The 11,770-nt window shown below is 40.2% G+C and overlaps 1 long non-coding RNA gene across 8 annotated transcripts in view; it reads right to left on the bottom strand.

Moving 5' to 3' along the window:
• Positions 1-4,974: 4,974 nt before the first annotated feature.
• LOC118171390 overlaps positions 4,975-11,770 on the bottom strand; it is a 126,295-nt gene continuing 119,499 nt past the window's right edge. For 7 of the 8 annotated variants that reach the window (XR_004753183.1, XR_004753182.1, XR_004753180.1 and 4 more), the window contains 2 exons: positions 7,062-7,307; positions 4,975-6,787 (listed from right to left, as the gene is read on the bottom strand). This is a non-coding gene — a long non-coding RNA (uncharacterized LOC118171390). Of the gene's footprint in view, positions 6,788-7,034; positions 7,308-11,770 lie in introns of all 8 variants that reach the window. The other variant, XR_004753179.1, reaches the window with a different exon arrangement.

Here is an 11,770-nt window from a genome sequence, read left to right as displayed (position 1 = left end):
TTCTCCTCTACCTTTGCAGTTGGACTCATTTAAAAAGTTAGGTAAGTGAAAGTTTCCATTTGAAATGAGATGGTGCTCCTGCTTACGTGAGAAATTATTAGCAAAATAATATTAAATCTAATAACTATCAAATGAGAAATGTGAGCAATGAAGTCAAATTTTGCAGCACGGGCCTGGGCTTGAGCTGGTGTTAGAGATGTGCCCAGAGCCACAGGTCATGGCGAGGGGCTGAAGGGTGCCCAGGGCAAGCCTGCTTCGGCTCTGCCAGCTGGCCTAAGGGCCAAGTTGTGGCTGGGTCAACAGCCATGAAAGAATTTCCTATCCTTTGTGCACTCACGCAGGGTGAATAGCAGCAAAGAATTAGGCTTAGAGAAATAAGGATCTTGCTCAAAATTACAAGTTCTGTTTTACCAGTTTACTTGCTTACACAACGTTTATCAGACGAAGTAAGCTTACCTCGGTGTGCTCACATGAAGCAGCTCTGCACGCATGAAAAGTAAATCTCTACTGGCCTTACTAATGGAAACAAGAGCTTACATGACTTGCCTACAGAGTCACTGTCAGGCAGTTTCTGGCTGGGCCACATAACAATTATTTCCTGATTCTAACCAGTGCTGCAATCTTACCAAAGACAGCAGCTGCTTTAATCTCTTTCAGCTATTCAAAGTTAACAATCCCCTTTAGTAAAACAGCAACTGATTTGTGTTAAGCTCAAGTCTTTTGGAACACTTCAGTGAGACATCTAAACCATCTTTTTCCTAATGAAGACAAGATCTGTACATCTAGCTCTGAGCACAGCGATCTCTTGAGCTTGACTGGGGACAGTAGGCACCAAATACAAATAATAAGCATCAGAGGTGTTTCTAGTTAGAAAGAGCCTTCTGCAGCCAACTTGTGTTGCTAATTAGAAGCAGGGAGTTGCCTTCCCCGAGCACACAGAAAGAAGGTGCTCGAGGCTGGTTAAGGATGAGCATTCACGAGCAAAGCAACAAGCAGCAGTTAGAAAAATATATGAAGTTACAGAGCCCTTTGGAAAGAAAGGAAAACAGCAGTCAGTCAGTAAAAATGATGCTGGGCACGAGCACTGGGGAGGACTGTGTGTTCTACGGGGTATGTTTCAGGAAAGCAGTTCTCTCCCTCCTGCCCCAAGGGCGCTAATGCAGGCTTTGCTAGTAAACGGTTCTCAAATGCTCTTTGCCTGCCACGTTTGCTTTAGCAGAACTGGCTGGAACTGTGCTGAAGCCTGAAGCCTGTCCAGTGCTACCCTGTCCCGGCCCTGCTACAGCTGCAGCCAGAGAGGACCACAGGGAAAACCCTTCACATTAAGAACTAAACTGCAGAGTGTGTCCATGCCACATAGTGATGCCCCAGGGGAGAGCTTCACTACTGTGGGGCAGTGGATTTAAAGAACTTAATGCGTTATATCTTAGCAGTGCAGAACTGTAAACTGGCACCAAGTCAGTACTTCCAACCATCCTACTGTTGGTGGATATTTAACTTAATTTCCACCCAAAGAGTTGTCTGTCCTTTCTACCCCCTGACACACACCTATGCTCAACTTGGTCATCAAGCAACTGGAGTTTATAGGAACGTTAGGGAAAAAAAAATCAATGTACAAGTCAGTGCTTTACTTCTTGGACAGACTTTGTATTTTTGTACTTTTCTGTTTGCCACACAGCAGAGTAATTTGTTAAGGTCTTATTTAATTTTCACTTTTCTGATCAAAAATAGCCGATGATGTGTGTGGGGTCCTCCTTTTGTTTGTTTTTGGTGGCCAGCCTTTTTATTTTAGGAGGGTTAGAGAAATAATTATTGAACCCTCTTTGGATAACAGCCAGAGGTTGTTTTCCTTAAGCTGCTCCAGGTTGTTACAAGGCAAGGTTGAAACTATAGGCTTTCACATGGCATTTGAAAAGAAGGTGGTGAGTCAGAAAGGCAGCAAGACACAGGAAGGCTGCTCCAGGTGGCAGAAGCAACAGGGTCAGCGAGAAGGCCACTTTAGCTGAACAGAGGAGAGCAAAGAGGGGAGGTTGTTTAGTGAGGCTGGAGTTAGCTCAAGAAATCCTGGGGAGAGGCCTTACAAACAAGAAGGGCAGTTTTGAATTGCAGCAGGAAATAGTGGAGCTATTTGAAGTTGGGAGCTTTGAGTCTGTGCTTCCTAATCTGGGAGACTCTGGGTGGGAAAACTGCATTTCCACTGGGACCACAGAGGAAGAATCAGCAAGGAGCTGAAACAGGGAACAAACCTTCAGCATATCTGTGTGATGTGAAAGACCAACAGACTTTAGGCATCTGATGCTGAATACCACTCACCTTGGCACTCAGCAGTGCCAGGAGAAAGAAACTGGCTGTGCCAGAGAGCACTTTGTAACCCATGGGAACTCCAGAGGCGTGGGACTATCCCACTCTGTGCCAAGGGAGGAGGGTGGGAAGAGGCCAGAGGGCCGTACAGGCAACAGAAGATGCTCTCATTTGTTCATGGTCATTCCTTCTTTCAGACATTTCTGTTAAAAGCCCCATGTTGACACCACAGGTTCACTTTGCTAAGAATGGCAGATGAGGTCGGGAGGAGGATTTCAGTCAGTATCACAGCTTGGTTTCAGCTTAGAGATCAAACGCAAAGGACAGCAGTCATTAGTCACCACATTGAAGATGTTCAGCCTATAAAAAACTAACTCAAAAAAGAGGAACCAGCAACTGTGGGACCAAGAAAGGAGCAAGCCAGGCAATTATACAGGTGTGGGTACAGCTCAGAACAGATTTGGATGGAGAGTCAAAACCTGCACTGAGCTTAAGGACAACGAGGGGAAAACCGTGGAAAAGAGAAAATGGAAGAAGGATCTCTACCCAAAAGGCAGTCTGATGTGGTCAGACAGAAGCCCAGCCCTGTGTACGAATTGTGCCTAGCTGTCTGAAAGAGATTCCTGAATGGCCACACCTGCAGACATTGCAGTAAATTATGCATTTCTATATGCTGACATGCTTTTGGGGTCTCAAAAATCTGACATAATATGTTAAATAAAAACAATGAAAAGAGAGCTGAGGCTTTGGGAATTGTTTGGAGATTTGTTTTTCATTTTTTAAAATACATGTTGAATGCAACAATATTAAGAAAGCTGATTTTTTTAGAAATATGGGGAAAAAGCCTTTTTGTTTGTTTGTTTGAATACTATGCCAGTGACGTTCTGAGAGTGTGTTATTAGACATCACCAGAAATGTTACAAAGAACAGAAATAGATATCAGAGGAATTTCTCATATTCCACTTGTCTACATGATTGACACTTTAACAGAGTTAATCTACATTTTAGGAATTTATTAGAAGTTAGATTTTCCTTCCTTGACTGACATTCAAGGTCCACTCTACTTTTGAGCATCTTTCTGAGTGCACAACGAGGGAGGTAAATTCATTATTTTTGTTATTCAATGGGATTAGCAGCCTATATTCAGGTTAAAGTGATACAGGAGGGCATTAACTAGTTCTAAATGACTTAATTCCTTGAAAACAGTATTTTTTAATGTGCTGCTAATTAAAATATTTAAGAACTCACTGTAACAACATTTTGAAAATAAACCAGAAGAATCAATGTAAACAACATATCGTTTTACAAACTAAACGGAATCACTTAAAATTCAATGTAATTCTATGTTCCAATAAAAATAAATATATATACAGGTGTCAAGTTAAGATCGTCAAGCCTGCTCCCAAGATACCATCTAAGAATGAACCAAAAGTTCAGATTAACCCCTCTTATACTTGTTCTTACTTTTTGGAATAGACAAAATAGTTTCTGTGTAGCATCTACCTCTGTTGATTATAACGCTGCTCAGGAGCACTTAAAATGAAGGAGTAGGAAAATCACCAAGAAATGCTTTGGTGAAAATTCACCAGAAGCATCTCTATAGGATTGCAGCGCACTATTACCAAACAGTATGTTTTCAGGTTTTTAGTCAACATTCCTAAAACCTAAGATATTTTCGTTGCAATATGTTTTTCTTATATAGTGTTAGAAATCTCGTTATGGCAGATGTGGATTTAAGGAATATACGCTGTGTGACAAGACAGCATTTAGCAGTCCCGGTCCTCTTAATGTCTAGCTTTTTTTTCCCTCCTCTTCTCCAGTACACTGTATTGACACAGAATTACATAATGATTATGTTTTGGAAGGTACAACAAATCTTTGCCCCTTAAGTTCAGATTTATTTTTCTCTTTCATTAGTTTCTTAGTGCTAAGAATGTTTTAAGTACTGCTTAACTGTGGTGTGGGCAGGGTGAAATCAAAATATTAAGGAATAGTCATTCAAGGCCAGGTACATGAAAGAAACCTTGTGTCTCTGAACAGACTGTTCCCTCCACCTGGAAATAGTTGCCTTATAGAATCTGGTATTTGCACATTTCAAATCCCTCTCTTTTCTTGCATTCAGCTCCTTCAACACAGCTAAGTAGTTTTGGCAGTTCAGGCAAAAGGGATGAGGTAACAGCTCATTTCCTTTTCATTCACAGGTATTTCCCTATGATTTTTGTGAGTTTTGACTCTTCAGTTTTTAGTTTGGGAGATATGTCCTTGGCCAAAAAAATTGTGGAACATAGTTCTGTGACTCCATGCATCAACTAGAATACCACTCTTCACGTTTGGAATCACACTTACTCTGTACTATACTAGTGATCCTGGTGTGCTGTAGAGGAAATGCTTTCATCTTTATTAAAAAAAAAAAATAATAGACTGCATGGCTTTATCTGTTTCATAAGATATCATCTTTAATGATCCTGTGCAAAGAGATACTCAGCATCTAGATGTCAGACAAGTGGGAAGCATCAGATCATAAATGTAGTGCTTCACCCCAATTTAGAAAGCTGTTGTTTTCTGTGCATGAGCTACCATCATGCTACTTGAAGTGTAGTTAGGTTCGTTCTTCCTCCAGGATTTATTTTGGTTCAAAATTAAAACAAATAAATGTGATAGGCTGTCATTCCCAAATAGTCTAGCTCAGCAGGTTCCCAACCTACAGCCAGTTGGCAGAGACCAGTTCCAGTACAGAAGACAAGAATGCTCTCCTAGGTAATCTAATAATGCTGGAAAAACTTCTTAGTGAGCAGCAGAATGGAGGTAAGTTTTTGCAATAAACTCTGAACACTTATGAATGTCCCTCACCTTTGAGCAGTCTGTTGTTCATCTGTCAGTTCTAAAAACCCAAAGATCTTGTCCATCTCATCCATATTATGATTAAACTCAGTACTATATGTTGAAATGCCTTAAATTTGACAAATTTAGGGTGACAAAGGGGAATAACAATGCATTTTCAGCTACTTGCTTCTTCTCTCTTACAAGTCTGTAACTGTTGTCTTTGTTGACAGAAAGGTCCAGACAACTGTTAGCCCCTAAGGAACAGAGACAGACCAAGGTGAAAGAACAAGCAGGCATAGCCTGGACTCTTCAATTTGTTTCTCACTCAACTTGCAAATGGATATAAACCACAGAGATACCAGTGATGCTGCCAGAGGAAGATTGTGCTGTCATTTTGGCTGCGATACTGTTGAAGAGAAAGGACAAAATTGTCTACTCCAACAATTCCCCCAGCCAGCCCAACTTGACATGGTTTTGAAGCAGGAAATTTACCGCAAGTTTCTTCGCAGTCCTGACAGTCATAGACAATTCTCACACGCGTACAGGATTCTCCGCAGATCAAAGATCAAACTGAAGGGTCAGTATGAAGAAATAATGTATTACCTTCATGAAAGGATCTTGAAGAGCTCTTCAAAAAGCAAATTAAACCCAAATATTATTTTATGTTTCTACTGCAGAAAGGAACACTGCAAGTCAACTGAATGCCAGCTCTTAACCAGCCGGGCAGAAAGCCAGAGGGGCAAGAGGGTGTCAGATGGAATTTAGGCCAGGCAGGCAGGAAACACCAAGAGGAAACACCAGCAGCAGCTGTAGAAGCAAAAGAATGGGCAGAGGCTCTAATACAAATAATAACAGGCAGAGTGTAGCAGCAGTAGCAGATGTCAGAGTAATGCTTTCTGGAGGGGGATGGGATGGCATTTCTAAAGAAAAGGGATATATATATATATATATATATATATATATATTTTGAACACTTTGTATTAATTATCTGAAAAGGGATTCTTCCCCCAGGCCCTTTGAAACACTGTTATTTTGGATTAGCTTGTGAGGGAAGAGACTCAACTGAGTATCCACTCAAGATGTGCAGTGCCCAGGACAGGCACTGCTGCTGATCCTAGTTTCATGTATGGGTTTGGACTCTGAATGATTTGTGGAGATGATGTTAAGAATGATTCTGGAAACAAGTTCAGTAGATGGATCCCTTATTTCTCTAGTGGTATTACCAGTCTTTTCTTAGGTTTCTGTAAAGTGGAACTAGCAGGGAGAGGGAGGAAGTTCTGCTCTTCCAAAAATGGTGCAATGCTGCTTTTACAGTAGTTTATATGCTGGTTCATACATTTTAAGGCTGTTAATTGTTTCCATCAGTTGCTTAATTCACTGCTTAATGAGATGCAATACTTGCACGACAACAGATTGTCATGGTGACGTTGGTCATTGAGTTGTCATTCCTGAGAAACTTGCCTACTTTCATACAATATAGGAGGAACTCTGCAGAGAGGATATTCAACTATCTCAACCGCGTTTATCTAATGCTATATTGAAGGGGTGGCAGATGAAAGAAGAGCTGATTGGCCATTTTCTCTCAAACACCATCAAAAGAAAAGAGCCACCTGCAAGACTTGAAGCAAATAAAGCATCAATTCAATCAGGAAGCAGAATGTGACTGGAAATAAAAAAACATGAAGAGAAAATTCTAAGTACTAATGATACACATTAATTATATCATCATATGTATATCATCATAATGATAAACATTAATTATATCATCTTTGTTTCACTCAGAGAAGGCAGCATCATTGTACACATAAAAGAAATTGTATTCAAACAGCTTAATGGATTTAAAGAACTGGCTTTGGAAAGTAAGCCAACACAATGGAGCCATACCAAAACCACACATTAGTAGCAGTTACCCAGTGGCTACTCACTCCCACGTGCACCTTATAATCAGTGGTTGGACCACCAGCTCCCCAGATGTTTCCTGAGGCGAACCACCTCATCCTGCCTGCCAGCCGCGCCGTGCTGTGCAGCCACCTAGTGCCTTGGCGGGCCTCTGAGGCTGCCTCTGTGGTAAGGAGACACGGTTTGGCACAGCTCCTGGGAAGCACACATGGCAGTAGTCAGCAGCTGCCTTCTCCCCGGATGTGAGCCAGCTCTCTGCTGCACACCAGGCCTTCAGGAGGCACCTGGTATTTAGAGGAAGGGGAGTTTAGTGTCATTTGGATTCCCCCACCTCTGTCAGGACGTAAGAAAGGATCGAGGCGAGTCGTTTCAAGGTGTGGATTATGCTTGGATGGGGGGGAAAAGGAAGAAAAAGGGAAAAGCTACAAACTGAGTGGTAACAAAAGGTGCTTATAATTTGTTGGGATTTCTCTTAATTGATCATGCCAAAAAATGAAAAATACAAACAAAATACCTTTTAAAAATTTTAAGCAAATGAAAATCAGTCATTGGTTCACATGAGATTATGTGGTTTGACTTTTGTGAAGTCTTTTTCAAGATATTATTTTTCCACTTACAAATAAATCCACATATAAGCAATATGACTTCTCATACAGTTTCTCAGGACCTCTATTGAATCTCTCCTTATATTTCTAGTTACAACATTACAAAGTTTTATTGTATCCAACATATGAAGAAATAAAACACCTGTCCCCCCAGTTTTATAGAGCAAGTGGTCAGAATATAACACAACAGTAGCAATTCTCTACTTACTCCTGAGCCATGAACAGCATGTGGCTCCAAATATTCCTAACGAGACCATTAGCCTCAGTCTGTGAGTCCTATGATAAGAACATAGCAGAATGCTAAATGAATTCTTTCAATGGCGTCTACAGTGCAAACAGATGTTTGTGCAAACCTGTGAATCTGACATTAGCAGAAAATTTTTAGAAATAATACTAAAGAATGGATATAAGATCTGTTTTCAGGAGTCAACAAGCACAAATTTTATTCATATTCCCTACTTGTCCCACCCCACAGAGAGTGAGATGAGATTTCCTCATGATACCTGGTTTTTGATGTAGTAAAAACAGAAGCCAGACACAGACATTTACAGGAAAATATTATACTGTGTGATAGCATAGCAAATGAAACTCAAAATTTTACAGGCATGAAGTGATGCACATGAGTCCTAACTTTATATGTGCAGTGATGGACTCTGGGTATTGCCATGCCAGAGAGGTATTTTGAAATTACTGTAGGTGGTTCTGTGAAATATCAACTTAAGGACCAGCAACAGCCAAGAAAACAAGTAGAATATTATGAATGCTTAGGAAAAGAGTCAGGAACAGAGCAGAAAACATGATGTCATTATATAAATCCATAGTTCACCCATATATTGAATATACCGTGTTGCTTAGCCCCATCTCAGAACGGGCATAAACAAGAGCAGGCACAAACAAGAGAAGAAGGAATGATCAAAGGCACGGAAATTCTTTCACAAATGAAATCACAAAATAGACCAGGACTTGTCAGGCAGGAAAAAGACACTGTTTAGCTGACATAACAGGAATCACATGAAACTGAGCACCATGGAGAAGGTAAGCAAGGTAAGCCTTAGATTCTTGGCCAGTGTCATTCTTCCCCAACCCCTTGTCAGTCTGTTTGTCCAGCTGCTCCAGGTTCTAGACTAGGACTGTTAAGACTTCAGTAGCTTCTAAGTTCAGTTCTTTCCTACCTTATTCACTTTTTGGATCTTAATCTTTCTGTACAAGCTGTTTGCAGCATAACTTTCCTTGTGTACCTAGCCTGAGCCACCTCCACACTACCCTCTAATCTCTTTGTTCATCTGAACATTTGTACTTCCCAGGAATCATGCAGTAACCTATGCCTTACCTTCCAGTACAGCTCAGTCTTCCTGAATTTAATTTCAGTGAACTACTTTTCTGTACTGCCTGCCTGTTAGAAAAGATCCTTCTCCTCTGCTCCTGAGGCTCTTACAATGGAAGGGATGTCTGTAAGGGTGAAAGTATCCCAGAAGGTTGGATATATTGCTATACCTACATCTCTAGCAAATGTAGGTACAGCATAACCAGTCTTCTCCCAGGAAGTAGGTGAAGACACACTGGAATCTGGTGACATCCAACTAGTCTGGCATGTACCATCAGAAGCAGCTCCAGTCACATCTCTGCATGCCTTGGCCCAGCGGAGGAAACGATCATGCTGTCCCTCCACAAAGCACTATGTAGGGTTGTGGACATCCTGTGAGACAGTGAACTTAGTCACCACTCTTCCTCTACTTGCAACACCCTCTGCCTTGTAAATCATCCGTCAGCGAGAGCATCCTGTATGAACGCGAGGGACAAGGGAATATCTAGGGGCCATGATCTAAGGGTCATGGTCTACAGAGCCTGTAATCTTCCACTGGCTTAGAAGGCAGAAAAGGACTCCTCCTCACACAGCTTGGGCCTTTTCCAGATCCATCTCTCAGAACAAGCCATAGGATCACATTAGCTTTTCTAAAAGCGTAAGCAGCCTCAGATGGAAGAGATAGTGAGCAGACCACTATAGGCAACATTTACACTGATGTCAACCATTTCTTCTCCTCCACACGTGCCAAACCGACATGCTCAGTCTAAATAGACAGGGCCAGCAAACATCTGGTTGACACAAGAATCAGGAGGTCCTAGCCCACAAACAATGTTTTTGCATTTTTACTTTAACGTGCTTTTAAGTACACCAAAGATAGCAGTGCAACAAATGAACTTAATCCATTCCCCCAGAACCTTGTTTCTCTCCCCATCAGGTTTGATTCATTATATAGATGCAAAAAATCTGTCTCCCTTGCTGAATTCCTGTCAGATACACGACTGAATGCACTGTTCTGGTAGTGTCCTATGACTTAACTTCAGCTTAATGTTATATTAGCCATATGCAGTACTCAAAGAGGACAGAAGGGCCAGGGTGAAGTCCCATGGAATCTGGTTTTTGGCTGCCCGTCAAAGGAGCACAAAAGCTCCAAGTACTTAAATAAGGCAGTTTGTACTTATTGACAGGAAGCCTTCACTAAAGTCATGATACAAATCTCCTTTAACATTTCTAACTATTTACACTTAAAACAGCAGCAAGAAAAGAATGTACCCAGAGAAACTGAATAAAACTGCAGGTTGTTTTTTTATGATATTTACCTGACTTTTAAAATTAAATTTGTTAAAAGTAAAGGTGAAAATATAATGTACACAGGCACACTGTACATATGATTTATTATGCATCTTGCTTCAAATCTGAAAGTTGAAATGCACAAGTTAGCTTCTTGAAGCACAGAAATTCAAATCTGAGTTTATCACCTTTTATATAAATATCGGTTTACACTTCTTCACAATCTCTTCAAATTCAAGAATATAAACCAAGTCAACCTAGTGCCTTTCAAACACTTTCTTTTTCACTTCCATTGTGCATGAATTTGCATTTATCAGCTCTGAGCCTTTTTATTTCTGTATTTCCCATTTATCTAGCTTAGGTAGGTAAATCAGAGATAGTTATCCACTTTATTTCCTGTTTGACATATTTCATCATGCAACCAATCTCCAAATGTCATTTTTGACAAAAAATTAACCTAATGAAAACAGATTTGCGGAATTCTTGTAATACTACGTATATAAGAACAAATCGTCCGCCACATTATGTCAATGGCAGTACTGGCAGCTATAGATAGGTTCTTGGAAGCAAAGAAATAGAATAAGTGCTGAGAATTATTCACATAATTATTGATCCATATTACGTTTAGTGACATTGTTAAATCAGAAATTTATGTCAGCCTGAGGACATTTCAGGATATTAATCTGAAATCCACATTATTATATACTAAAAATGCCTTAAATCCTGCATGAATTAAGTGATCCTGAACAACCCTCTAGTCACTAATCCGGCATGAGTTATCATACCTGTACTTTATAGTAATGTAATCCCACCAGTACTCTATGTTGGTTAATTTATGAAAATTGAACAACACATAATACATAAGACTATCACGGACCAGTTCTGGCTGGCATACCACGTAGACAGACCTACAGAAAATATTTCACATAGCATCTGCACTCACACTGTAACTAGTTTACTATTCTAATCGAACCCCACAAGGAAGTAAAAATTAAGTTACTGTCACAATTTACAGCTTTCCACCCTGCCCTAAGATTTTTGTATTTGTAATAATTTAAAACCCAAATATGGACATGTTAACAGAATATCTTCCGTCCTACAGTTATCTTGTAAAATAGATCAAATTAAAAATTGGCATCCATAATACCTTTTTTTCCACTGACAGGTCATGAAGTACTTGATGAAGTCTTGGTGTCCCTGCTACATAAGAAGTTTAATTTCCCACAGAACCATGAAGAAATTTCAGTATAGTCCAGTGGGCAAAACTTGTATATCAGCCCTTGGGGAGTTTCTTCTCTTTGCATCTCTACAGGTTAAATCAGATGTGTGTTTAAAGCACGTCATCTATGAATTGCAAGCTGTTGTTTCGTTCATTTTGGGAGGTTATGCGATGCTTTCTTTAGTGTACACGAAGCTAATATAGTAAATTTGACATAGACTATAGGCAGTTAGAAGAAATGAGAATACAGTACAGGCCTTCTGATCCTCAGCCTTGTACCTATTTATGACTCACTGACACAAAAAAAAAAAAAAAAAAAAAAAAAAAAAA

This window comes from Oxyura jamaicensis, chromosome 9, assembly GCF_011077185.1.
Source record: "Oxyura jamaicensis isolate SHBP4307 breed ruddy duck chromosome 9, BPBGC_Ojam_1.0, whole genome shotgun sequence".
Lineage (NCBI taxonomy): Eukaryota > Metazoa > Chordata > Aves > Anseriformes > Anatidae > Oxyura > Oxyura jamaicensis.
Note: the sequence above shows the minus strand (reverse complement) of the source record. Positions and strands in the feature narration are given on the sequence as shown.